Source organism: Hyperolius riggenbachi, chromosome 2 (assembly GCF_040937935.1).
Source record: "Hyperolius riggenbachi isolate aHypRig1 chromosome 2, aHypRig1.pri, whole genome shotgun sequence".
NCBI classification, from domain to species: Eukaryota; Metazoa; Chordata; class Amphibia; order Anura; family Hyperoliidae; genus Hyperolius; species Hyperolius riggenbachi.
The window spans coordinates 229,522,700-229,547,983 of record NC_090647.1 but is presented as its reverse complement, the minus strand read 5'-3'; the positions used below and the strand labels follow the sequence as shown (position 1 = coordinate 229,547,983).

Below are 25,284 nucleotides of genomic sequence, written 5' to 3'. Positions count from 1 at the left end.
GAGTTCATTCTGAATGACAAAGGCTATGACATTGTGGGAATAATCGAGACATGGATGGATGAAAGCCATGACTGGATAGCTAATTTAAAAGGATACAATGTGTTTAGGAAGGATAGAACAGGGAAAAAAGGTGGAGGGGTTTGTCTCTTTGTTAAGAATTCTTTTACCGCTGTCCTCAACGATGAGATGGAAGAAGATTGCGAAGATGTGGAGTCCGTTTGGGTAAATATTCATGGTGGAAATAAAAGTTGCCAATTGCTTATTGGGGTATGCTACAGGCCACCTCTTATTAATGAAGCTGCAGAACTGCGATTACTACAGCAGATTGAACAAGCTGCAAGTAAAAATGAGGTCATAATTATGGGCAACTTCAACTTTCCAGACATTGACTGGAGTATTGAGGCTACCCATTCTGGTAAAAGCAAAAGATGTCTGGAAGCACTACAGGACAATTACTTGACCCAAATGGTAACGGAACCAACTAGGGGGAATGTGTTACTGGATCTGATCATTTCTAATAGACCAGATAATGTATCAAATGTGCAGGTTCAAGAACATTTGGGAAATAGTGATCACAACATGATAACGTTTGATCTGGTGACTGATAGGCCATGGGGCAGCGGGACCACTAAAACTATCAATTTTAGAAAAGCAAAGTTCAATCAAATTAGGCAGGCACTAAGTTTGGTGAACTGGGATAATGTACTACAAGGGGAAGACACTGAAGGAATATGGCAAGCTTTTAAACTTATACTCAATTGATATTGTAGTATGTATATCCCATATGGAAACAAAATATCTAGGAATAAAAAAAGGCCTCTATGGATGAATAGAAAGGTTAAAGATAAAATGAAGAGAAAAAAGAATGCCTATGTAACGATTGTGGAATTCTCTCCGTGATCAGCGCACAGGGTGTGCGCTGACACTGCAGAAATCCTCCACAAACGTATAATTTGCAGGAACCCAGCAGAAGGTGCAATGTACCTGTAGAGGGAAATTCCTGTCGGCAGGTGGAGCTGTGGAGTGCAGAGGAACAGCTCCTCTCCCCTACCACACACGCCAGACAGGAATTGTACGAAGGGAAGAAACGCAATCGCAAGAGAGGCGATTGAGAATGAGCACAGAGACAGATTGTATGTGTGTGCACCAAACTAGTAGCCAACCCGCGACGGTGCACACACCACAGCAGATATGAAGTAGGAACGCGATCGCGAGAGGTGCGATCGCCAGACGTGACACAAGGCTACAGCACAGTGGAGCATGAGAGTAGCAAAGGAACAGCAAATCATACAATGAGGAGATAAGGAAAATAACAAACGCTAACTGAACGCGAACACCGCACTCATTCGCAACAGTGCATGCGTTTATGCGTGGTCTCCACGTGATAAGCACAATAGAGACAAGCACGCCTAACTAACCACTGACAGACAAACATGAAACAGAGGACGCGAGCGCTTGCTTAACGGTTACCTCACCGAGCCTCCAGCAAGCGTTCGTAGCTGACAAGACAGACACACGAAAACAGGGACAAGCGAGAGATAGGATCCACAGCACTAGCGAAAAGAGGCCAGTGCGATCCAGGCAAGACAGATAGAGGAGATAGCTGGTAGCAACCGCTGCTCCAGCTATACTCCAAGAACAAAGATCAGAACGACCTCCTGTCGACCACCGCAGGGACAGGACAATCGCAACAGACAAACAAAACAGATATGCAATCCTAACTGCACAAGGGAACCTGCCGAGTACAGTCCCAGCAATTACTCTAAGCTACTATTCAAACAATGAGCAAGGCTGACACTCACCAGAGTGTTTCACAGGAAGAATCCTTATGACCAGCCACTTACTGTGGTATCACATAGTATTTATAGAGCAAGCCCACAAGGGATGTGGCTAGGCAATCTGCATGACAAACATATGCAAATTCCTCAGCAGCAAGCTGCACAACTGACAAAAGGTCTCTCTTCCAGAGACCTGCAGAATGCAGACCTGAACAGTGGTCAAAAGGCTGCCTGCCTGCGCAGGCAGCCACGCGGATCCTCACAGCCTATAAGGTCTTAAAACAGGAGGGGACCGAGGCTGCACTAAGCAATTATAAGGAGTGCAATAAAAATTGTAAAAAATAAGTTAGGCATGGCAAAGATTGAAGCTGAAAAACAAATCGCTAGGGATATCAAATCTAACCCAAAAAAGTTTTACAAGTACATTATGTCACGCTTGGAGGTGTATTCTCCACGGTCAGCACGCGATGCATAAGCTGACGTGAAGGGGGTACACACACCAGCACAAGGAATCAGGATATCCCCAGTTTAGTGGAGGAGAGGACTGACTCCAATAGGAGATTGTGGCGCACAGAGCCGATGCAGATCCGAACAGCCACAAACAATACTTTCGTGAAAACGTCTCAGCGCAAAGTAGCGCTGAGCGCATAAACCAGAACTGAGGAGATCAGGACAGGTAGACAGAATGAACGCTTGCTTAACTAGCCACTACTTAGTGACAGCAAGCGTCCACAACAAGACAGACTGGAATGAGGCAGCCAATGCGTTTGCAGCGATGGCGTGCCTCACAAAGACAGGACAGGATAGTCAGGAAATAGCAGGATCAAGATAGATGAACGTAACACAGATAAATATACAATAAGTGTGATTTCCTAGCGTATTACAATTACAGCTATCAATGAAACTATTTGTAACGTCTGACTAACATATGTATATATCGGCAATGAACCGATATATGACATAAGCAGGAACACTGACTTAGGACTGGAACGATACAGGGAACAGGACTCAGAAGGATTCGCTATCTCTTCGCAGAGATGAACGCAATCCACAAACGGTAACAGGACAGGATTCAGAAGGATTCGTTATCTCCTTGCGGAGATGAACGCAATCCACAAACAGGACCAGGAACAGGATAACTAGCTCAGCACGGGTGATCACGATACGCGCAACCACCAAAACGTGCTGGAACTGACTAACTGAACACAGGATATAAACAGTTCGTGTACGTATATATCAGCGTCACTGATGTATCAACGTAACACGAATACAAGGAAAATAATAAACGTGCTGGTATGCATATATATGGGCAATGAACCAATATATGATGCAAAACCAGCAAAGTATCTTTAGAACAAGAAACACGGTCTGGGGCTGAGCAACAGCAAGACTAGCTTACACTGAAACTATGATAGCCCGAGGAAACCCTGCAGGAAGCAGATCTTTATACTGAGGTCATCCAATGGGAGCAGACATGCAGATTCCCACACAGGTGAATGATAATCAGTCACAAGCTGACAGCAGGGAAAGGCAGACAAAGCTATGCAGCTTGCATGGAAAGAGATCAGAACTGCCTGAGCTGCAGCACTACTACTGCCAGCAATCCCTGCTGCAGCAGCGATCATAACAGTACCCCTCCCCCCCCCCCTTTAAAAGCGGATTCCAGACGCTTTTCAAAACTGAAATTCTCAACAAAACAGTCTGTCTGATAATTCATGATGACCGAGACAACCCGGCAAGACCAAATTCCAGAATCAGCCCTCACAAGACTGGACCCATCAGAACCAGAACCTACAGAACCATGCCCACCAGTACTACAAGCCCCAGTGTGACACCCATCAGAACCATGATTTCCAGAAGAAAGCCCTCCGAAACTCCCTGAGCTATACCCACCGCCTTCCAGGAACCGTTCAAAAACGCCAAAGCTTTTGCAATGCCCATCGGAACTGTCCTTACAAACACAAAACCCACTGTTGAACCAGTCCAAGGCACCAGGACAAGTTTCCTCAGAGATCTCCCAGAACACCTTGAAGCTCCAAAGAGATCCCCATAGGTCAGAACGCCCCTTAGGCTCACATGGAGAACTATCAAGAACCCCTATGGAACCTAGGGCAATTCCCAAGTCAGGGCCACAAGGACAAACATCAAGATCAGGGCTTTCAGGGACCAGAACCATCTCTGGGCATGCAGGCAGACTGGCAACATCAGAACATTTTCCCACTAAGGAAGCATCAGAGCACGCCATCACCTTAGACACACATGGGCATTCTGGCACACAAAGAACATCTGGGCACACCGGCACAAGAGAAACCTCTGGGCATGTCAAGGAACTGTGAGCCTCAGGGTCAGCCAAGACAGGACCAAAACCAGGACTGGCCCAAAAAAAATCATCATGACTAGACTTCGCAACTACTGGACTTTCACACAAAAATGCAGGATCAGACTTAGATATCGCTGATTCCAGCAAAGTCAGTAACAAATTAGGTTCAGGGGCACTAACAAGACAGGACAAATCTTCTGATGTATGCACTGAACCAGATAGGGATTCCACCACTACCTCTGGACTGGACAGAGACTCATCTAATACACTGGATTGGAGCTCATGAGAGGCTGCAGAACAAGTCAGTATAGCAGCAGCCCCCACTGGACTAGGCAAAACTGAGGAATTCCCTGGACAGGAAGGGGACTCTGAAACCTCTGCCACAGCGGCCAGAGAACCAGAATCTTTCAGGATACAGGGCTGGGTTTCAGGAACACTCATCAGACCGGACTGAAATTCTGAGATTTCTATTATTTTGACCAGAGAATCAGAATTATCCATGTTACAGGGCAAGACTTCTGAAACATTCAGAGGACAGGGCTGGAGTTCCTCGGCTGTTACAACACTGGAGAGGGACTCAACAACATTGGTTAAATCAGACTGTGTACAGGGCAAGGTATCTAACACACTTGCTGACGAGGACAATATTTCAATGGCTTCTGCTTCACTGGGCAGAAATTCATCAAGTTTTATTAGAGCAGACTGTAATTCCAAAACAGCTGCTAAACAAGTGAATATTACTGCAACACCAACTGAGGTAAGCAGTGCCTCAGACTCCTCTGCTAGAGGGTTTGAAGTATCCAAAGTACCGGGTGAAGCATAAGACTCTGCGACCACAGCTTCACTGGACAGGATCACTGAACAGTCCATATTGCAGGGCAAAACCATGGAAGCACCTGCTGGACAGCATAATGATTCTGTGACCTGAGTTTCATTGGAGAGATCTACTGCACAATTCATAGTACAGGGCAAATTTACTGGAACATTTTCTGAACACGGTAATAATTCTGCGATTTCGGATTCACATAGCAGACGCTCTGAGTTATTCACGAAACTAGAGTGAGGTGTAGAAACAGGAAGATCAAAACACAATGTTTGCGCATCTGAATCACCATTCAATTGTAAAATTGGAAAATTCAGATGCTGGGGTTCTGAGGTTTCTGGACAGGATTGCTGGGACTCGGAAACTGATGTAGTGCATCTATTGGCATCTGCTGGATCAGACAGGAGTTGAACTTTATCAACACAGGTAGTTTCTGCAGAAGTGTTTGCAGAGACAGGCAAGATTTTTCTGGTGTCTGTTTCACTGAACAAAGACTCATGAGTACTGGCTAGGCTGGACTCAGAAGTCAACAGGACCTCTGGATTCTCTGCTGAGAAATTTGTGCAGGGCAAAGTTAAGAAAGTATCAGTGGCTTCTGTTTTACTGGGAAGTAACACTGAGTTATCCATGGTACAGGGTGGAGTTACAGGAACATTCACAAGACATGGCAGGGACTCAGTAACTGGAGAAGTGGGACAGTCTCCAATTGACAGTGTGTCTTCCCTGGTATCAACTGATTGAATCGCATAAAAATCGTCCAAAATCATTTTCCACACATCGATCAATGGAGCCACAAGGTCATACCCACACACACCAGTTTTTATTAGGTTATAGGCAGACTTAATGCATGCATTCAATACTAATTCACTTTTTGCACTGTAAAATTGACAAAATGAACTTGAATCATTCTTCCATTCATTGACCAGGGCTTCCATCTCTCCTTTCTCAAATGGAGGATTCCAAGCATACTTAACAGGCTGATCACAGTTTGCAAATGTGGTTATGGCAGAAACATGTATTGGGTTATTTAGCAGGTGAATGGCAGATTTCTTATTCCTAAGAATCTCCAATACCTGTAGCAAGTGTTGGACTGTAGGGTATGCAAATTTTCCTTGCTGCACGAATAGATTGATTTGTTCAATACTCTGTAATATATCCTCATAATCATACTCAGATAATTCTTTTAAACAAAAATCTTTATTTTCCCTAGCCAGTGATGAAAGTTCATTAGTAGTTTCATAAGTCCATTTAACTCCCCTGAAAGACAATTGCATTTCATTATCTGTTAATGGCAGAATCTCATTGCAGGTCTGATGCGCAGTCGCTAAAGATAACGATTCTGCAGATTGGACACGTTTCTTAGAACGTTTGCGTTTTGCCTTAGACCCTGCTGTTTTTGGTGATTTATTCAAAGCTGCAGGAAAATTATCAGTAACACTCTCTGCTTGCTGATCATTTTTGCAAGCAATTGAAGGAGCAGCTGATTGGCTTGCTGCCAGGAGTTCATTAAGAGGAAAAGGCAATGGATCTATGCGCAACCAATTGTGAATTACAAAAGCTATAAATTGCAAAGGACTTTGTCTAAACTGAGTGTGATCTAAGACATCGATTGCCCAATCAAAAAGTTTGCCCTTAAAAAGAGCACAAACGATCCAATCAGACCAGGTAGAAATTGCAGAAGCCCGAAAATCGGGATTGGCCAGAACTTTAACCAATTCTGATATAAATTTGTCTGTAACTTCAGGACCAAGCTTTTCAAATTTCTTAAAGGAGCAGGACCCCTGACAAACAGTGTCATAATTTCTGGAAATCCCCCCCACAATGGGGATTGGTAATGGGGCTATCATAATGTCACGCTTGGAGGTGTATTCTCCACGGTCAGCACGCGATGCATAAGCTGACGTGAAGGGGGTACACACACCAGCACAAGGAATCAGGATATCCCCAGTTTAGTGGAGGAGAGGACTGACTCCAATAGGAGATTGTGGCGCACAGAGCCGATGCAGATCCGAACAGCCACAAACAATACTTTCGTGAAAACGTCTCAGCGCAAAGTAGCGCTGAGCGCATAAACCAGAACTGAGGAGATCAGGACAGGTAGACAGAATGAACGCTTGCTTAACTAGCCACTACTTAGTGACAGCAAGCGTCCACAACAAGACAGACTGGAATGAGGCAGCCAATGCGTTTGCAGCGATGGCGTGCCTCACAAAGACAGGACAGGATAGTCAGGAAATAGCAGGATCAAGATAGATGAACGTAACACAGATAAATATACAATAAGTGTGATTTCCTAGCGTATTACAATTACAGCTATCAATGAAACTATTTGTAACGTCTGACTAACATATGTATATATCGGCAATGAACCGATATATGACATAAGCAGGAACACTGACTTAGGACTGGAACGATACAGGGAACAGGACTCAGAAGGATTCGCTATCTCTTCGCAGAGATGAACGCAATCCACAAACGGTAACAGGACAGGATTCAGAAGGATTCGTTATCTCCTCGCGGAGATGAACGCAATCCACAAACAGGACCAGGAACAGGATAACTAGCTCAGCACGGGTGATCACGATACGCGCAACCACCAAAACGTGCTGGAACTGACTAACTGAACACAGGATATAAACAGTTCGTGTACGTATATATCAGCGTCACTGATGTATCAACGTAACACGAATACAAGGAAAATAATAAACGTGCTGGTATGCATATATATGGGCAATGAACCAATATATGATGCAAAACCAGCAAAGTATCTTTAGAACAAGAAACACGGTCTGGGGCTGAGCAACAGCAAGACTAGCTTACACTGAAACTATGATAGCCCGAGGAAACCCTGCAGGAAGCAGATCTTTATACTGAGGTCATCCAATGGGAGCAGACATGCAGATTCCCACACAGGTGAATGATAATCAGTCACAAGCTGACAGCAGGGAAAGGCAGACAAAGCTATGCAGCTTGCATGGAAAGAGATCAGAACTGCCTGAGCTGCAGCACTACTACTGCCAGCAATCCCTGCTGCAGCAGCGATCATAACACATTAACTCTAAAAAAAGAAAGGTTGACTGTATAGGACTCCTAAAGGATGAGGGTGGGAACTCAATGGTGGATGACCAAGGTAAGGCAGAGTTATTAAATGCTTTCTTTGCTTCTGTCTTCACATAAGAAACAGCACTGTTGAAAATTACAGAGGCAGAAGGGTCTCAAACTTCTAACTGTAATACTAAATACTTAACACAGGAAGAAGTGAAGGCAAGACTAAATAAATTAAAAATAGATAAGGCACCTGGCCTGGATGGCATGCATCCTCGGGTCCTAAGGGAATTAAGTTCAGTTATAGATAAACCTCTTTATCTTATCTTTTGTGACTCTCTTTCAACTGGCAGAGTCCCAGTGGATTGGCGTACAGCCCACGTTTTCCCATTATTTAAGAAGGGCAAAAAATCAGATCCAGGAAATTATAGACCTGTAAGCTTAACATCAGTTGTATGCAAACTATTTGAGGGGTTACTAAGAGATACTATACATGACTTCATACTAGAAAATAATCTTATTTCTCAGCATCAACATGGGTTTACTAAAGACAGGTCCTGTTTGACTAACATGCTCAGATTTTATGAGGTAGTGAATGCTAATATGGATATTGGGAATGCTGTAGATGTGATATACTTGGACTTTGCAAAGGCCTTTGATACTGTTCCCCACAAAAGTCTGGTGTAAAAGTTGAGGATGCAAGGTCTGGGGAAGAGTCTGTGTGCATGGATAGGGAACTGGCTAATGGACAGAAAACAAAGAGTTGTGGTCAATGGATCGTACTCAAAATCGGAGACTGTTAGCAGTGGGGTAGCACAATGCCAAGCAGCTGCAGCTAAAGCTAACAAAATTTTGGGATGCATTAAAAGGGAAATAAAAACTCGAGATGCTAGCATAATATTGCCCCTGTTTAACTCTCTAGTAAGGCCACATCTCGAATATGGAATTCAGTTCTGGGCACCACATTACAAAAAAGATATTGCAGTTTTAGAGCAGGTGCAGAGACGAGCAACAAAATTGACACGTGGGATGGAAGGTCTCACTTACCAAGAAAGGTTAGATAAACTGGGTTTATTTAGTCTAGAGAAAAGACGCCTTAGAGGGGATCTAATTAACATGTATAAATACATCAGAGGGCAATATAATAGCTTGGCGGATGAGTTTTTTGTCCCTAGGCCTTCTCAAAGGACTAGAGGCCATGATCTGTGCATGGAGGAAAAACGTTTTAGCCATTTATTTAGGAAAGGGTTCTTTACAGTAAGAGTGATTAAGATGTGGAATGCATTGCCACAGGAAGTCGTTATGGCAAACTCTATACCTGCATTTAAAGGGGGCTTAGATGCTTTCCTTGCGTTGAAAGACATCCATGGCTACAATTACTAGGTAATGCCTAATGATGTTGATCCAGGGATTTTATCTGATTGCCATCTGGACTCGGGAAGGAATTTTTCCCTTTAGGGGCTAATTGGACCAGGCCTTGTAAGGGTTTTTTCGCCTTCCTCTGGATCAACAGGGATATGTGAGGGAGCAGGCTGGTGTTGTACTTTATACTGGTTGAACTCAATGGACAAATGTCTTTTTTTTAACCAAAATAACTATGTAACTATGTAAAAAAAATGGATTTAGAATAAAATAATTCTTAGCAAAATGTATCACCCAAAGAAAGCCTAATTGGTGGTGGAAAAAACAAGATATAGACCAATTCATTGTGATAAGTAGTGAGAAGGTTATTGGCAAATGAATGGGAGGTGAAAGTTGCTCAGTTGCAAAAAATAAACAGGCTTAAAGCGGAATATAACTCTGCATTTCAACTTTGCTCTAAAAACATTATTTACAGCATATTATATGCAACCAGCATATTTTTTTACTAGACCAGCATTGGAAGGGTTACACACAGAGCTTTAAAGTTCCGTGGAGAGAAATGCAGACGCATCCAAAGTTTAGATAGCTACATTTAAGTAAACACAATGTAACAAGTGAAGAATGTGACTCACTCTCTCTCTGTGTCCGGGAGCTCCTGCACAGTCAGAGTGTGTGTCACATTCCACACTTGTTACATTGTGTTAGGATGCATTTCTCTCCACGGAACTTTAAAGCTCTGTGTGTAACCCTTCCAATGCTGGTCTAGTAAAAAAAAAATGCTGGTTGCATATAATATGCTGTAAATAATGTTTTAGAGCAAAGTTGTAATGCAGGGTTATATTCCGATTTAAGTGGTTAAACTTGGAAATTTTTTTGCAGCAGTACACCTAATTAATACAACGAGTTCAGTTTTTTTTAAAATGTATACAAAATTCAGAACTCTATATACTATGGTGCGCCACAGCAAAATGTCACTTTACCAGGTTCAAAGAGAACCCGAGGTGTGTTTAAAGAATATTATCTGCATACAGAGGCTGGATCTGCCTATACAGCCCAGCCTCTGTTGCTATCCCAAACCCCACTAAGGTCCCCCTGCACTCTGCAATCCCTCATAAATCACAGCCATGCTGTGAGGCTGTGTTTACATCTGTAGTGTCAGTCTCAGCTGCTCCCCCGCCTCCTGCATAGCTCCGGTCCCTGCCCCCGTCCCTTCCCTCCAATCAGCAGGGAGGGAAGGGATGCAGGCGGAGACCGGAGTTCTGCAGGAGGCGGGGAGAGCAGCAGACTGACACTATAGAGATAAACACAGCCAGCTCTGACAAGCTGTTTGTCAGCAGCGTGGCTGTGATTTATGAGGGATTGCAGAGTGCAGGGGGACCTTAGGGGGGTTTGGGATAGCAACAGAGGCTGGGCTGTATAGGCAGATCCAGCCTCTGTATGCAGATAATATTCTTCAAACCCACCTCGGGTTCTCTTTAAAAAATCAATTTTCTCAAAAACTACAAGATTTTTTTGAAAAAATGATCTCAAATGTTCCTACAAGCACCCCAATCGACTTTAATGTAATGGCGAAATTCTGCATTGCGAATTCTGATCTGGAATGCTACATTTTGATGCAAAACTTGAAAAATTCCAATTGCTCATCCATAATTCAGAGTTCCCTCTTATGTACTTCATTCAGCAACTGTCTGTGCCTTACATAGCTGTTATCATTTATAAACCTTTCCCCACTATAGTCCTCAATTCACTAAGCTTTATCAAACACTTTATTTGATAATTTACCTCATGAGTAAAATCTAATTTTTCATTCACTAAGGTGTTATAGATGTATCTAATGTTTTATCGACAATATGTTAAATAAATCTATAACACCTTGGTGAATTCAAAAGTAGATTTTACTCATGAGGTAAATTATCAAATGTTTGATAAGGTGTTTGATAAAGCTTAGTGAATTGAGGCCTATGTGCTCAGATATCTGTGCGGCCCTCAGAGGCGTAGCTAGGATCCTAAAAGATCCATGGCACTTTTGAGCAATCCAGCTGAAAAATGAGTGGGGTCACACACCAGAATGTGGTCTGGGTGGAGCAAAATTTACATGAATTTAAAAAGGAACTCCAGTGAAAATAATGTAATAAAAAAGTGCTTCATTTTTACAATAATTATGTATAAATGATTTAGTCAGTGTTTGCCCATTGTAAAATATTTTAAATACCTTATTTATATTCGGACATTTATTACATGGTGACATTTTTACTGCTGCCAAGTGATGTAGCTGCTTCTTGCTGTTTTGGCAGTTGGAAACAGCTGCAAACAGCTATTTCCCACAATGCAACAGGGTTCACAGACAGGAAACTGCCAAAAGTACCTCGATACTCAGAGCTTCTTGTGGGAGGGGTTTCACCACTATATCAGTCATACAGCGCCCCCTGATGGTCTGTTTGTGGAAAGGAATAGATTTCTCATGTAAAAGGGGGTATCAGCTACTGATTGGGATGAAGTTCAATTCTTGGTCGGAGTTTCTCTTTAACAGCAGTCTAAGTAGGCCTACTCAGCAAAAGTTAGATGAAGATCCTCTCTCCATAAATATAATAAATATAATAAATAAAAAATAAATGCAGCATATCGCATAAATAAGCAGTACCACTTAAAGCAAACATAAAGCAAATTCCGCTGCCTCATGATATACTTCCAGGGGCTTCCTCCAGCCCCCTGAAGCCATGTCCCATGCAGCATCTCCGCTCGCTGCCGCCGTCCTGGGGGCCCTGCCGGTGCAGAGGCTGACCTTGAGGTTGGCCTTACTGCGCGTGCATGAAGCGCCACTTTCAATCAAGTCCACGTTGTCCGCTGCATACTGCGCAGGCGTACGGCAGACAACTTGGGCATGATTGACATCGCAGGCGCAGTAGCAGAGTTCAGTCTCTGCATTGGCAGGACCCCGAGCCGGCAGCTGCGAGCAGAGATGCTGCTTCAGACATGTAGGCTTTAAAGGGCTGGAGGAAGCCTCCAGTAAGTTTATCATGGGGCAGCAAAATTTGCTTTATGCTTCCTTTAAACATAACTAGGTAGTTAGTTGGCTTCTGTGCTGGCTGGTCTAGCTTTCTGCTGCGTGGGCTAACCTAGTGGCCTGTTGCCAGATTGTCTGGCAGTCCCCCTATAGCATTCCCTGACCTTTTAGCGGACCGCCTCCCATGCTCCCACAGGCCTCCCATTAAGGCACCACAACTCCCAGCATGCCCCCATAGAATAACCACAGATCCCTGCATGCTTCCAAAAATGCACCACAACATCCAGCATGGCACCACAGCACCAAACATGTCCCCATAGAGGCAAAACAGCACCCAGCATACCCCCATTGAGGCACCACAGCTCCCAGCATGCCCCCATAGATGTTCCACAGCTCTGACTCTGCCTGGGGGACATCCAGGGCACCCAGAATAGAACAGTGGCATTTGCCACTGATCTTTGGGGCTAGCAACGCCCCTGGTTGCCGTCCTTGGGAAGCAAGATCTGGGAGAAATGAGGGAGGCTGCTCCTCAGAAAGCAAAAATTGCACAGGATGAACAGGGAATTTGTGCATGGCTAATATTATTTGGAAAGCTAAAAATGACCTTACTGCTGATTAACAAAACAAGTTGTCAGGTAATTAATTCTTACTACTGTAGAAAGCCCACAAAAATAAAAAAATGAATAAGCTAGTTCACGTGGTAGATTCAGGTCACATCTCCATTAAAGAAGAATAGGGCTGGGGTCTGCAGAGTAAACATTCTTCTGGGGAAGGGGAGATTGGGCTGAGTGCAAAATTTATAGTATGGGTCATGGCCCTGTGACAAAGTTGCTAGCATTCTTGCCTTAAGGAGGCATGGGTTCAAATTTCTGCCACAGGGAGATTGTATTTTTTTGCCTTGGATTCTGGACTCCAGTTTCCTCACACATTCCAAAAACATACTGGTAAATATCTGGCTAAAAAAAAAAGAGCTACAGGATAGTTGCATCGTGCTGCCTTACAACGTAATGTACACATAATGCAGCCCAAACAAAACAACATTTGCAGAGGGCATGCGATGTAACACAGGCAAAGAAGCAACTGACCAATGTGCACCTTCATTCACTAATATTATGAGCATCAGCGTACGATTCTAGCATCACACTGTATGTTGTGCACTGTAAGGGCTTGTTCACACTATGAGCATTTGTGTATTTTTTTAAGCGCTAAAAGTGATTGTGCAATGATTCCCTATGAGAGTGTTCACATATGAGCGGTTCGATTGCGATTCGCTTCCAAAAGCGCTGCCTGTACCATTTTCTAAGCACTTTGGCTCAATGGAAGGTATTGGGAAATCGCTAAGCACTTGAAAAAGCCCTTTGTATAGTGATTTCCCGAGCACTTTTAAGAATAAATACATTGTACTTATTCTTTTCCGGGTCTGACTGACATCAGGAAGTGAAAATCTCAATTTCTCATCAAAAGTGCTTAGAAAAGCGCTTACACAAAATCGCCCAATGCTCAGAAAACGCCCGTGAATCACTTGAAAAACTCACGCACAAAAACGCTCAGCGATTGCGATTTATAATGTGAGCCTAATACCCAAATCAGTTGCATTGCATCACAACTGATGAGATGTGAATTGTTCATAGACTTTGAATTGCACCATGTTACAGTGCGCTAACCCATGTCTGCTACAATGCAATACCAGTGTGAAAGTGCCCTTTAGACAGTTACATGTATCATATTGTGATGGATTAGAATGTGAGCTCCTGTGGGGACTGTTAGTGACATGATTTGATCAATATGCTTTGTAAATCACTGTGTCAATACATGTCAGTACTATATAAACGCGTAATAAAAAATAATAATGCTAAATACAGCATACAAGCAGTGAGCAGACCACACAAGGGGTCTTCTAGATAAACTGGGTTTGTAGTATGTAAGTCGGACATACCAGCACCTCAGAGCACATAAGGAGCACCATAAAGCTGCCAGAGCTCTGCTACATTGACAGCTTTTATCTTCTATTCTTCAGAAAAAAAGGAAAGCTCCTGGAAGGGGTGGAGCTACAGGGAGGAGTGGAGTCCCCTGCTGCTAGAGCCAGTGAAATGGATTCAAACACAGGAGAAAGCTGTTTACCCCCTCCCAGCTGTACCGATCTCTATTCATTCTCTGATAGCAGAAAGAATTCACATGTGCTAAGCAAAATTAAACTGCCATGTGAAAACCTTTAAGGGGAGGGAGAGTGAGCGCACCGCGGTGGCATTAAGCTGAAGAATCAGTGGCAGCAGCGGCAGTGTGCAGCCTCGAACATGTCAGGAGCGAGGCAGAGTGTGGAGTCGCCTGCCCAGCACTGCAGCCGGCTCCGGGGCTCCTCCGTGTGACTGGCAGGAGCTGAACTGGAGGAGGAAAAGCCTGCGATCACAGGTAAAGGCAGTGTCATCTGGAGGCACCATACTCAGCCTGCTTTGTTCTGCACAGGCATGGATCGGCTGCTAGCCTACAGACAAAGGAGCAGAGGCGGCTCAGCAACTGACTATTTCATTGCATAGGCTGCACCATATATGTTATCAACATATCCTATATTTATAGAAACTATAAGCAGATCTGTGTACAGCAAGATTATCTATCTATCTATCTATTTATCTATCTATCTATCTATCTATCTATCTATCTATCTATCTATCTATCATGTGTACTGTGGGGAGTATGGCTTGCTGCAATTATGTATGCAATTAATATTTTATTGGTAGACTGTTATGTAATGCATGGAATTAATATTTCATTGTTGGGTTAATCTGCATATATTCAGTTGCATCCTTTTCCTCTGCCTTGTGTTGGACTTGGGCATGTGTCTGGTCAGGCGTTATAATGGTGTCAGTTGGCCAGTTGCTACAGCTGTGTTTGCTTAGATGATGTTGGAAAGGATGGCCAGTATCAGGTGAGTGTTTCTGGCCACATGTCAGTTGCTGGGTTTGGGGAAATGAGGAGTATGCAGGCAGCCACTGGCTTTGTGCAGTGGAAGCTTGGTAGGCACTGGTTGAGTTATTCGGGGATTCCTAGAAGGAGAACTTGTGATGAGAACACAGCAATAAGTTGTAGCTGCTCTGCCCTCCTCCTGTTGGAAGTCTAGTGGCTCTGTCAGTCATTCTTGCAGGTCCCCTCTGTTTTGGGTTTAGTGGCAAAATATTTACAGCGGGGATGATTATGACTGTAACCTGGATACGTTCAACCAGACTGCAGACACATGTTATGCCCCAGTTCTCATTAACATGTGGAATATTGCAAGCAATTTATGGACAGTGTTCAAGCATATTAAATAAATAAGACTTCAAGTGTAATGTTGTATGCAACAAGGAGATAACCTGTCACAGCCAGAATTCAATTTAAAGTTATATCCCAAGAACATTTAACTAAACAGTTAGTCCAGTTATGCATCACAGAATCATGGAATGTGCTATGCAAAACAATTTTATAGCCAACTTTTGTAAATACTAGAATCTTATCTCAATTAGATTGATGGAACTCAAGCTATCATCATCACAATTCATATTTTCCACTGTTGTCTAAGTACTAAATGTGCTTTTTATTTTGGGGCTAGTTTACACTGGTGCGCTTTTCAGAAGCGTTTCAGTGTTTTGCTGATCGGCGATCAGCAAAGCGCCAAAACAATGTGTCCCTATGGGACCACTATTATTGCAGCATTTGCGATTTGTATAAATTGTGAATGCGCTGCATGCAGCTTTTTGGTCCCCTGAACAAGATTCACAAAATGAAATTGCCAAGTGTGTACCAGCCCTTAGGATGTAATGTTTGTAGATGAATAAGCATCAGTCTAGGTCATTTTTGAAATTGACTTGCCAATCGCCTACTGTTTTATGGGGTATATAATTATTTCCAGTGGCTGGTCTCCTGATCATGGGAGTTTCCTCAGAACTAAAGTTTTCCTCATGAAGTCTATCAGATTTAGTATTTATATATCGTGGAAATGTTCCGAAGTACATAGTCATGGCATTAACTTCAGAGAAGCTCACAGTCTGATCTCTTCCATAGTCAGTCTAATGTCCCTACCATAGTATTTTTTTGGAGAACTAATAGACTTGCCCACACAGATACAGGGATAACATTCATTCTTCATTCTGTGTAGATGGTGTCCTGGCCCAGATTTGAACCTTGCCCTAGCATGGCAAGGAGAGTGCTATCCACTATGCCACCATGCTAGAAGTAACTACTTCCCCTCTTTGCACTCGCATACAATATGAAGGGGGAAAGGCTGCACTATGAGCCACAGATGACTCTTCTGAATTGCACTGTAGTGTAGACTGTAGATGACCTATTAGTATTCTTCTAGGACACATGTCAAACAGGAAGTTAGGGGAGGGGCTTTGCCCAGACTGTTGATAAAATGCAAAAGGTAGAAAAGTGTGGTCACAGAGCTGGTTGTATTGGCAGTATTGTGTGCCTCCACAATTTGATTCCAAGAACTGACTGAAGAGGATTGGCAGGCTAGAGATATTTCAGATGTATAATGCTGGGTACACACTATGAGATTTTCTGATCAATTTACAGTCAGATCGATTATTTCCAACATGTCCGATTTGCTTTCCGATCGATTTACGTTCACCTTATTAGGACATCGATCGGAAAATGCTCGGAAATAGAGATGTTGCAAACGGTTCACGAACGGTTCGCCAGCGAACATCTCAGTTTCTCTGTGTCCTGTATTACTTCCGGGTCGCTATGACCCAGAGTAGTACGCCTGCGCTGGCCGGCGGTACGCATCCTAGATTGCGCGCCTGTTGCCGGGCACTTTCTGCGCATGTGCGTGACGTCATGAGTGACGTCACGCTCATGCGCAGAGAGTGCCCGGCGACAGGAGCGCGATCTAGGACACAGAGATTCGCCCGGCGAACGTTTCGGGCCATCTCTACTCAAATCGATCGGCAAGCAAATTGGACATGTTGGAAATAATCGATTTGACAGTAAATCGGCCATAAAATCTCATAGTGTCTACCCAGCATTACTCTCCAGCTTCAAGAAACATCAGACATTAAATTGTACACTAGTGATCTTCAGGCTCTGAATATGCTGTGTGTTATTCAGTACACCTCCATGTCAGCTTTGTTATGTAGCTGCACTTACTGCACAGCTAGTCAGGATTCAAACAAATCTCTTTAGAATTGCTTCTTTGTGTTACTTTAAAGATCGCAGCATCCAATTTGCTGGCACACATCTATAATTACAGCAAGGCTTTAATCTATGAATACTGGAATGTTGCATACTGGAAAGTTGAATTCCGCCTTGCAACCTGGAAAACGTTATTGTGTCTTGTAAACCTGGCGGTGAAGCTGTTAATCAGAAACAAATGATGGTGCCACCAAGCCAGTGGTTTCTTTCTCCCCCTTTTTCTCCCCTCCCCTCCTCAGAGTGCCAAGACCAATGCCCTGCAATTTGCAGGGCACAATCCATACCGACTGTGCGGACTGTTTTGTTTTAAAGGATTAGCAATTCTATATTGTTACTGCCCTTGTGTTTTAAATCCGAGCTGTGTGTATTTTCTGAGAAAACAGGTGGATGTATAGACTTGTGTCTTGGCACCTATGAATGACATCTGTTGGATCTGCCAAGCAGAATGGTTTTAAGCTCCGCCACATCCAAATGAGAATGTGAAGTGCGACTTGCATCTTGACACATCCTCCTGAATGGCATGCATAGGCCTGAATAGCTTAAATTTATGGCTAGATAAAAACAGCCTGACAGCCATATATTAACATTGTTTCAGCTGGTCCATGGAGCACAGGAGATAAGTGGAATAAATGCATTGTAAATCTTCCTTTTTTTTTTTTTTGTGCTGTTTGTTTGATAAAAGGATTTGTAATAATTCTCCAAAACACAAGTCATTTTAGATTTGAAAATATGTGTTCATATCTGCCTTCCGTGTCAGGCAAATGGTTCACAAAAGCAGCACAGTGTCAGCATCCCCTAGTGATTGAATACAGGCAGTGATGTGGAACGCAGACAGGAATCTGCACCTGTTTCCCAGTAGGTCACTGCAGGTATGAAGGCATAGCAGCCAATTCTAAAAAGGAGAAAGTAGCATGACAGCTTTCATTTTCAAACTGGAGAGGGGTTTATTGGTATTCAAAGGGTTTTTCCAGCAGTAGTAAGGAAAAAAATGTTGCAGTTTTCTTTTACAATGTTGCGATTTTTGTGACCTGTCTGCGATACTGTAACAAAATTGAACATTGTGTATAATTATTACTGCCCATCTAAGCCAAATATTAAATATATCAAGTAAGAATAAAACAAACTATTTCAGCAATAAGGGAGTGAATATAAACAGTGCACACAATAAAATGGTGGACATGACTGTTTTGTGAATTAAAGGACAGCTGAAGCAAGAGGGATATGAAGGATGCCATATGTATTTCCTTATAAACAATACCCATTGCCTGGCTATCCTGCTGACCCTCCGCCTCTAATACTTTTAGCCATAGACCCTGAACAAGCATGCAGCAGATCAGGTGTTTCAGACATCATTTTCAGATCTGACAAGATTAGCTGCATGCTTGTTTCTGGTGTAATTCAGACACTATGGCAGAAAAATAGATCAGTAGGGCTGCCAGGCAACTGGTATTGTTTATAAGCAAATAAATATGGCAGCTTCCATATCCCTCTCAATTCAGTTGTCCTTTAGCTGTGTTGTGACCTGCAGTATAACGTTCTCTCACCTCTCTGAATTTAGCTGCCAGATGGGTCAGTCCAATATGACTTTGTGACACATGGGCTCTTATTAACTATGGTAAGATATTGCAGCTCACAATCCCTGGCTTTAGGCTAGCCACGCACTAATAGATTTCTATCCAATGTGGCAAAGTGATCAATCCTCCTTCGATTGGAATGTGATCAGAGAGTGATCAATACCTACAATGCCCAGCACATTGATTTTCAGTAGATTTCAGCTTTGATTTTGGGTCAGATTGTGGTGAGATTGAAAAGTTCCAAAAAATTGCAAATGCTAAAAAATGCAGCAGAGCAAAGAACCGCATTGCAACGCAAACAGTGGAAAGGTAGCTCTGAAATGTGCCAGAAAAGGAACGTGTCCTTTCATCCGGCAAATCGCATTACCTGGATGTATCCCAGGCTGTGGAAAAATGTCCTAGAGGGATATGTCATAAATTGTATCAGTCAGACAACACACCACTAGGGGAAAGGGGATTATATTTAGGTTATGGAGGTGCTCTACTGGTACTTGCAACATTCATGGAAGTGCTGTAGCACCAGCTTAAAGAAGATCCTGACTTCTAGTCTGTTGAATGGCCAGGAGAAAGAGGGGAAATTTACACCCTTGTCACCCAGTTGAGTACAGGTGTATGACTGTGTGGTTTAGAAGGTTGTGGTCATGCTCTTTCGCCTGCTCCCCTAACTATAAGCCAACCTCTGCCCCAATGAACACGCCAATGTATGACTAGGTGTGTGGGTGGAGTGTTTGACTGCATGTGCTACCTGTATACCTAAAGTAGGATCTACAGGTAGCAAAAACAAATGTGACAGGATTCTACAAATCAGTAGGCTATATAGAAATGGTGGTATAGCTTCATAGAATGCAACCATAACCATAATGGGCACTGTGTCAAACTTGACACAGGTTTGCCTTCACTTTTAACTTGCTTACCCATTTTCTTTTATCTCCTCATTAATTAGAGACAGTTTTTACCTCCATCCATTGTATTTTTTGAATCCTCCTATTGTAAGATCAATTGGACCCAGTCCTTTTCTTCTTCAGCATTGTCAGTTTGTCTAATACACACTATATATTGTATAGTACAGAGTAATATGTTGGTAGATCACTAATAAAAGAGGATAATACAGTAATATTGTATCTGAACCCAGGAATACTTCCACATAGAAAAGCTGTAAATGGTTTCCCCTCACCGGGACAATTCCATAATTACATTGATGACCCTTTTTTACTACCACATCTCTCTGTGTGAAAAGATGACAGATCTGACTCATTGCTTGACATTGATTTGAATCTCTAGTGTAAACACACATCTCTTAGAGGAGCTTGGAGGCAGGAATAACCATTTTGGTGCAGGTGTTAGGCGTCCCTTAAGGTGGTAAAAAAAAAAATGTGAATGATTATCTTAAAGATGAACTCTACAACAAAGTTCAATCAGGTTTTCTTGTTAATGTACCTTAAGTCAATTGAATTTCCCATCCTACTTGCTTTTTACTGCTTAGTGCAGTACAAAGCCACCAATCTGGAACAAATTTGAATGAAGCTTACCTTTTATCTGAGTTTTCAATTGAGCTTGAGACTCATTTGGAAGTTCAGTCAGTCTTCAATGCAGGGCTGTGGAGTCGAAGTCGGAGTCGTGGAGTCGGGCAATTTTGGGTGCCTGGAGTCGGAGTCGGGAAAAAATAGATAGATAAAATAGAAAATATGATAAAATGTTCTATTTCTCAGATAATAGTCATTAAAAATAATGTATATATACAGTAATAGCTGCTTAGTCCACAAAAATGAAATAAACCAATCAAAATTAGTTACTTGTGCTGCTTCAATAAAGCAGTCCCCGTATTTTTAAGGTCAGATATACAGATCTGATTGTGACTGTATATATGATGTGTACACAGGAATCTCTTATATATACTAAATAACATCTATGCTGTAAGAATAAAGCCTGATGTGTAGCTGTGTCACTAATAGAGATGGTCAATGAGATGGAAATAATTCTGCATTGATGCTGATTTATGCAAATGTATGCACTCCCTTTGTTGATGAAATCAAATAATTTGATAAAATTTGGTTTGGTGACTACAAATTAAAGGGTACCTGAGACGGATGAAAAGTAAAGTTTTATACATACCTGGGGCTTCCTCCAGCCCCCTTCAGGCTAATCAGTCCCTCGCTGTCCTCCACCACCCGGATCTTCTGCTATGAGTCCTGGTAATTCAGCCAGTCAGCGCTGTCCGTCCGCATGCCGCTCCCACAGCCAGGAACATTCTGCACCTGCGCAATAGTGCTGCACAGGTGTAGTATGCTCCTGGCGGCAGAGTGTGTGTATGCGCACTACAACAGACTGGCTCAAGTACCTGGACTAATAGCAGAAGATCCAGGTGGTGGAGGAGGACAACGAGGGGCTGATTATCCTGAAGGCGGCTGGAGGAAGCCCCAGGTCTGTATAAAACTTTAATTTCATCTGTCTCAGGTTTACTTTGTTACACAGTAGTACTATACTCTACATATGCACTCCCCACAGAGCTGCAGGGAATTAACTGAGAATGCTGTGCACATTGAACAGAGAGGTGTTGTCTGTCACCCATAAACCTTGTTCAGATTGTGCATGAAGAATGTGTAATAGAGGAAGAATCTCCTCCATTCCCCTGCAGAGTACCTGCACATCATTCTTACATGTACCCACACTTACATTGCCTAGGGCCTGATAGATGTTCTTTGTTCCGGTTTGTACCTTTTACAAGTACTCTTACCAAGGACTAGTTTTAGTCTAAAGGGAATAAATATAGTAGTCTACATATCCTTCTCACTTCAGTTGTCTTGTAAAATTCCTAAGCGTTGGCAGTTAGGAGACGAATTTCATGTTACATACTTTTAATCAACAAAATTGTAATATGCAAATTAGAGCAGTCGGAGTCGGTGGAATCCTAAACTGAGGAGTCGGTCTATTTTTGGACCGACTCCACAGCCCTGCTTCAATGCAGTGGATTCCAGGTAGATTTGATGTAAATGATCGAATCTGACCTCCCCAAAAAATCATTCCCATTGAACATTTTATGGACTACTTTGGAAATGTAAGGTAGTTTTCAATATTTACAAAAGTAAGATGACAGAGTAACCAAGCAGCTCGGGGTGGCCCAAAGCACTAGGAATGTATAGGGCTATAAAAGAGACCGAAAAGCCCTCTTACTAAAAAGCAATGCTTGGTGTGGTGTAATTTGCCTTCTTAATACAGAAGGAAATTTGCAATAATTCAGCTATAAGTGAACATTTGTGGTTACCCATGGTTCTGCAGGATTCTATTATCTTCCATTCGTTTTTCTTATCTTTTTCCATTGTCATCCATGCAGAAGTGAGTGGCGAAACGATCGGACGTGTCGGAAATTATCTGTCGAGCATTCTAAATGGCTCAGAATCATGTTGTGTATTTCCAGCATTACTCTTTTTGTCTCCTAGAAACTGCACTGGCATATCTAGCTTGCTTTGTAAACACAGCATAGAATAGCATATGCCCTCAGCCAGTCAGTGAGGAGCAGGAATGTGGGGAGGGAGATAACAAGCTCCCCTCTCCTCGGCAATGCACCAAACAGAGCCAAGCTGATAGAGCTAAGATTTATTACAGCAGAAACATTTATGATTATATTGGAATGCTTGCCATGCAGGGTCAGGTTGTAGACTGCATAATAAACACAGAGCAGTGGGTAAATGGAATTTGATTTTATGGCTAACAATCCTGCTTCAAGCACTGATTTTATCTTGTTTTATAATAGCTATATTTGTAGCTATTTGCTTCTGTTATCAGGAAAAAAAGCTTCATTGTTAAGTTAGATAAAATGCTGTGTGTTGTTCACACTGGGGAACTGTTTCAGTACGCAGAACAAACTGCAAAGAATAATCTTACTTGTATCAGCACAGTGCTTTAATCTTTTGGACAGAGTCCAGTCAAACAGACCCTTCAGTTATCACCTATCTGGCATTGCTGACCAAATGGTTGTCTACAGTCCAGATTCTGGCCTCCAAGGTCTGCTTATTTCTGTAGGCCACTTTGTATGGGATTAATTATTCATTGGATATTTGTAGCCTTTCCAATAAAGCTTGGGCAGCTCTCATTTATTTATAAAACTCTTGTGTAAAACAAATTATTAAAGCGCTTGTCAGACTGGAAGAACACTGTTTGTGGCAAAACACTGTAGTGTTTGTGGCAAAATAACTGTAAGCCAGTTGATGTTTAATGTGTATAAGTAAACTTCAGCTATGTAGGTCAGTCTTGTCTTTGTGCCCTCTAGTTTTTGTTTCTGCTTAGATCCTTGACAGTAGGACACAGATATATACTTTGCAAAGGAGTAATTTACTGGAGCAGTAATTCAACTACTTAGTCAAGTGTGCTTGTGGTCACTTCAGACATCTAATCAAATGCTGCAGAATTTACAAACCTGGAAACCTCCTCTACACTTGTCTGTAGTCTTGGATGAAATCGCTCATTTTAATAAATGCTTCCTTGTGCTCTTTTCTGGCTTATTTGAGTTTGATGTGTTAAAGTATATCTGTCCATAGTTCAAGGCATATTTTTGGTAATGCTGCTACCAGCTGTCTGCTTATGTGTGGAGATCATGCTGCAGTGTTTATTGCCAGAGATTGATCCATCTACTGTAATGCAGAGCAGCGTGTTGACTGGAAGCTGCAGCATGATCTTTACACATTAGTCGGAAGCTGTCAACAGTGTGTAATGGGGACATCAGGAGCCTTGTGGGCTTTTAAACCACCAATAGGAACGGGACAATGCACTGTGCACACCAGGGGCTCGATTTACAAAGCGGTGCTAACCCAGTTAGAGACTTTAGGTGTGATAACCATTGCACCACGCTGGTGAAAAGCAAGTTTGGGCGTGCTAAGTTTAGGCGTGCTAAGTTTTTAGGCAAGTTTAGATCGCGTGCAAAGTCCCGGGTGCAAAGCAGCGCCATTAAACTCTATGCAAAGTGCACCAGACTTTGCTAGCGCAAAACTTTTGATCAGCTGTGCACTGCGGTGCTAACCCAGTTGGTGCTAAACTTATCACGCCTAAACTTATCACGCCTAAACTTATCATGCCTAAACTTATCACGCCTAAACTTATCACGCCTAAACTGAGTTTAGGCGTGATAAAGGGCTTTTCACCAACGTGCTAACTGTTAGCACTGCTTTGTGAATCAGGCCCAAGATGTTTTAGTTTAAAGCTAAATTATTTTTGCTTCTGCACCTGCAGGATGAGCCCTGCACCCAGCACTATTTAGCCACACTCCTGCAATGTTTTGAGCTCCATACACACGCTAGATGTTTCTCCGCTGAGCCAGCTGATCTAACATGTACAGCAGCCCCTGACAACCTCTCTGCATTGACCAGAGGCGGATCGACTTGGCTTAGTGCAGCCGAGGACATTGTTCTCTACCTCACTCCGCCTTCTCTGTTGTGCGCAACTGTGTAACCCTTTTCCCCAGAGGCTAGGCAAGCGTATTTACAGCGTCGCCACGAGCCGTCAGCGAAGAGGTGGAGTTTTGGTGCCCCTCTGGTGACACAACTCATACACATGTACGGGACTATACTGGCGGGACACGTACTGCCAGGTCGGTGGACCTAGCTTGACAATCAATGTCAGGAGGAAGAGAGAGCAGTGATCAGTCTATTTCAGCAACCAAAATGTTATTTTGCATCTTTTTGCTATCCACACACTAGGGACACTCTAAAATACGCATGTCCAAAGTCCAGCCTGGGAGGCAAATGAAGCCTGTCAAGCCATTTCTGGTGGCTCTTAAAGCTCTCTACAGTTGTTAATTTATGCAGCCCACAGGCCATAGCTGTGGTGCCGCATGCAGGAGCCAGCAGCAGTAATGGGCACTAATTAGCAGCTGCCACTGTGCCAGCAGCAGTAAGTCACTGATTAGCAGCTGCCACTTTGCTAACTGTACTTGATACAGTAGAATCCATGTATAGTAAACTCTTAAAGGACCAGGGAAAGTAGCTTACTATATCAGAATTGGTCATACATTTTATATTTATACAGATGCATTTGCTGAGATGTGAGGACTGCGTTTACTATATCCAGATGTTTGCTATATCAGAGTTTTTACTATGAGATTCTACTGTATATGGGTTAATTTGCCGTGGAGAGGTTTTGGCAAAATGTCACAGGCATAGTGTACCTAATGGCAATGAACAAAAATGTTTTAATTTTGCTATTTCGGCCTCCTAGCA

The 25,284-nt window shown here is 42.8% G+C and overlaps 1 protein-coding gene and 1 long non-coding RNA gene across 3 annotated transcripts in view; one reads left to right on the top strand and one right to left on the bottom strand.

The window, feature by feature from the left end:
* LOC137546181 (uncharacterized) overlaps positions 1-25,284 on the bottom strand; it is a 98,437-nt gene that overhangs the window by 57,783 nt on the left and 15,370 nt on the right. Inside the window, exon 3 of the long non-coding RNA XR_011026192.1 lies at positions 20,605-20,716. This is a non-coding gene — a long non-coding RNA (uncharacterized lncRNA). The remainder of the gene's footprint in view (positions 1-20,604; positions 20,717-25,284) is intronic.
* Positions 14,462-25,284, top strand: part of ST6GAL2 (ST6 beta-galactoside alpha-2,6-sialyltransferase 2) — a 174,703-nt gene continuing 163,880 nt past the window's right edge. The window contains exon 1 of one of the 2 annotated variants that reach the window (XM_068268274.1): positions 14,462-14,741. The gene's annotated coding sequence lies outside the window, so the exon portion shown is untranslated. Of the gene's footprint in view, positions 14,742-15,230; positions 15,256-25,284 lie in introns of those variants that run through there. The other variant, XM_068268276.1, reaches the window with a different exon arrangement.